This window comes from Galeopterus variegatus, unplaced genomic scaffold, assembly GCF_000696425.1.
Source record: "Galeopterus variegatus unplaced genomic scaffold, G_variegatus-3.0.2 Scaffold1226, whole genome shotgun sequence".
NCBI lineage: Eukaryota > Metazoa > Chordata > Mammalia > Dermoptera > Cynocephalidae > Galeopterus > Galeopterus variegatus.
This window is the reverse complement of record NW_007727337.1, coordinates 14,368-18,588: the sequence shown is the minus strand read 5'-3', so window position 1 is coordinate 18,588 and position 4,221 is coordinate 14,368.

Sequence of the window (4,221 nt, the reverse complement as noted above, 5' to 3'; positions counted from 1 at the left end):
TGTTTTCATTACTAAAAAAAAATTGAAAATTTCAAAAATGAGATGAATTTGCGAATTTTATCTCATCAAATGATAAAAAAAAAAACAAAAACTTTCACACTCCTGCACCTAGGACTTTAATTCAACACAGGTAGAGTTTAATTGAACAAGGATGTGTTGAACTCCAGCGACACGTTTGGTAGATGTGGTTGGGGGGTAATGCAAGGTAAGATACAGTCTCTGTCCCGATTTACCAAAACTTACAGGAGACAGTCAGGTACACAATTAATGTGTATGTCAGGCCAGTTCCGAGAAGCCCTATTATAGGGTATGAATTAGGACCTGTGGGTGTCCTTCTCACAGGAAGAGGTCATAACTCCCACCAGTACAACCTCCTCACTAGCAAAACCTGTTTTTCTTTTCCTTTTCTCTTCTATTTCTCTCCCAATCAGTATCAGTAAAAGCCATAAGCTTCTCTGGTTTCCCACCCAAGTCTAGTAAGAGGCAAGTCCTGAGTCCGGATTCTGATCTTCCAAATCTCATGCCGTGAGAACCTCACCCATTTCAGCCGCTGAACAGGAAGATATCCACATTGGTTACACACCCCACTTTTAGCTGGATGTAGCTAATTTTTTTAAGACTCTTTCTTGTATTACTTTTAAACCACACAGAGTAACTGCATTATTATGTTCTCATTGTAAAGATGTAAACCCTACAGTAGTACAGGAAGAAAACTGTGGAAATCTCTTGTTACATCTGTCCTCATTTCCTCATCTCATTCTTTATTGCAATAAAACCTATTATCCAGTCCAGTCTTCTTTCTTGCCTCCAGGAAGGGAGCCTGCCGTCGGTCAGAGAGTTTCTTTGTGACTCTCATGACTCAGCTTGGTATTCACAGAGAGTTCGCCATGCAGAGTCGCCCAGATGCAAGAACCACAGATGTCCAAGATGGTGTTTTAGTTTTCTAGGGCTGCTGTAACAAATTGCCACAAACTGGACGGCTCAAAACAGCAGAAATTTATTCTTTCGCAGTTTTGAACCCTGGGAGTCTGAAATCAAGACACTGGTGGGGCTATGTGCCCTCTGAAGGCTCTAGAGAAGGACCCTTCCTTACCCCTTCCAGCTGCTGCTGGCTGCCAGTGCTCCTCAGCATCCTTTGGCTGGTAGCTGCATCATTCTGGTCTCTGCCTCTGTCTTCACATGGCCTCTTCCCTCTGTGTCTCTGTGTGTCCAAATTTCCCTCTTTTTATAAGGACACCAGTGAATGGATTAGGGCTCACCCTACTCCAGCATGACCTCATTTTGACATGATTACATCTGCAAAGACCTTGCTAGCAAGTAAGGCCACATTCACACATATGCGGGTTCAGACTTGAACATATCCTTTGGAAGGACACAATTCAACCCATGACAGATGGAGACTCCATGCTTCTAAACAATCCACCAGAAGCCACAATGATCCCAAGTAAAAGAATCTCTGTCCAAGGCCAGTCCAGCTCCACCCTTCATCCACTCATGTGCTCACGGGTTCCACGTAGAGGCACTCTGGTGGCGCCTGGGCAGAGAATGGAAACGGCCACTTTTACCAGACCTCAGGCTCCTTATGAGAATCAGCCAGTGTATCTCTCGAAACACTGCCCTCCTTCCGCCTCTCCCTGTGGAGTGGGCTCACTGCTCTGCAGAGCAACTTTCATGGGGATCTCATACAAGTTTGGGCACTGCAGCCAGAGCAGCTGCTCCAGCTTCCGAGCTGTGCAGAGCAGATGCCCGAAACGGAAGGGGCTTGGGGGAAAGTCAGATTTTTCTTGAACAGCTGTCATTTTAGGAAGAAAAAAATCAACCTTTTTTTTTGTGTGTGTGTGTGTGTGTAAGCACTGAGTATCAAAGATTAAAACTTGGCTATGAATGCAAAATATCTGAAAGTGGAGGCTGTTTTGTAAAGATCAGTTTCTTCTTAAACCCCCAGGCCGTCCAACAGGCTCCTGGCCTCTGAGCTACCATGTTGAAGTGGCTGGGGGACTGTCCTGGCAGAAGCATGAGGGTGTCCCAGGGCTCCTGCTGGCATCTACTCAAGAGGAATGGAGAATGAAGAGGAATGGGGAAGAGAATAAAGGTGGGGAGTGACTGGGAACATTTTATAAAGGTGGTTTTCCTCTTTTCCTGGGCTCACGATACACAGGAGAGGAAGTTAAGCGGAATATCCATTTAGTTGAGATATACAGCTGCAGACATACCGTCTTGTAACCACAGCCATCCAACCTCTACTTCTGAATGTTTCCATGGCAAAAACACAGATTTTTCACATTCCAAGAAAATCCTGAAATTAAGTCCTGTGGACGGTTTTGAATTTTTTTTTCCCAAGGAAAGAATATTCCACACAGAAGTACATCTGCGTGGGCAGATGTCATGGTAGCAACAGAGTGGGGCCTGAAGCTAGTGGTTACTGCTGGGGCTGGGGCTGGGACGAAGACTAGAGAAGGGGAGTTGTACCTGAGGCAGAGAGAATGCTGGGCTGGGTCCCCAATGCTAGCCAACAGGGGTGGGGCGGGGGGACAGCAGGATGAGGATGCAGGAAGGTGTCTACCATCCATTCCTTCCCCTTCTCGAGGAAAATGGCAGCATTGTCATGATTTCCCGACTGAAAATCACATTGCAGAATATTTAGTGTTTTATACAAGTGGGCCAGACGCCGATGTGATGCCCTTAGTCTTTAGAATTTTCTGTTGGTGACAACATGTCAGCTAAAAAACCCCTATCAAGTTATCATATGAAATTTATTGCTTATTATAAAATCCATCTTCTTTTCATGTCCCATATAATCAAGGCAGCCATACCCCACACGCAGCCAGTCTGGCCTTTCTTTCCCCAAATTCAGATCCCACTTTCTGCGAAAATACATGTTATTACTCCTGCTGGGCTCGGAGCCTGTCTCGAAATAAAGCAAACAAGAACCACCGGGGAGTGACTCACACCCAAATTGTGTATCCTGGCTTGGCACAAAAGCTCTTCCTTGTCCTCACTTATTAACTTCGGGAGACGCTGAGAGCTCCCCAGGATGGACTGGGGGTTTGCAAACATTCCCGCCCAAAGCCTGGCAGAGCCCTGACTACCACAGCAGCCTGGAGTCCCCTCTGCCCCACCCCTCTGGAGCTGCCCACAAGGACCCGTGATATATGGGCCTGCCAGAGAACAGGACACAGATGCACGGGGGAGGGTAACCAAGCACAGCGCCAGGAGATGCGTCTGTCCCCAGAGTCCAGCACGTAAATCAAAAACCACCATTTCTAATTTGAAGGCAGGTATTGACATTTCTTTCTTTCCCAGACTTTGGCCTTTTTTTGCGCTCAAGGTGAGTTTGAGAGGAGTGTAGCTTTTTACCCAAAATGACCTCTTCCCATGCCATTTTAACCATCTGCCAGGTGACCAGCAAATAGAGTAGGTCTCCCTCGGTGACTAAGTCATGAGGAGCAAATACCCTTGTTTTCAAAGCCCTGGCATCAGTCAGCAAGATCCATGGTGTTTGCTGTGGCCGTGGGCTTTTCTGGGAGCAGAGGAATTTAGTAAGGGAAAGGGGGAGAAGAGATGCTGCGTGCAGAGGCAGGCAGATGTTCATGTCACCACAGAGGCCAAATCTGAGACCGACCAGGCACTCAGCACTGCCCATCCCCTGACCCCCACCCCAGGTCTGTCTGGCGTCCAGCACTGTCCTGGATGCATCACCTCCTTTCCCTGCTAGCCCCAGGGAGCAAGCGCAGGAGCCTGGGTGCACCCAGAAATCCTACAGACTCAGGGCCACAGTCCTGACACCCTTCCTGTGTATTTTCTCCTTATTACCTTTGTATAGAAAATGGATGGCTTCAAATCGTAGGTCAGTTTCCTGCACATCCCCCCAGCTCTCCCAGGTTTTAGAAAGCACTCATTCATTGCTTCTTGCAACTTCCACGTGAACACAGATAAATGGGGTGTGTGTGCATGTGTGTGATGAGAGGAACGTGCTTAAGCTAAATTGTTGAGATGATCTGCGTTCACCCAAACTTTGCAAACAAGGGATTGCACTCCGGACTTAAACTTTAATTATTTGTAAAAGTAATCTAGGAAATTTCCCAATTTAGGCAGAAAGTGGATTAGGCATCATCCCAAACGACAAGTGGTAAGGGATGTCCCTTCATTTGACTGCCTGCTCCAACCCTGCTGGTCACTGGGCCGTGCTTAAGCTAAATTGTTGAGATGATCTGCGTTCAC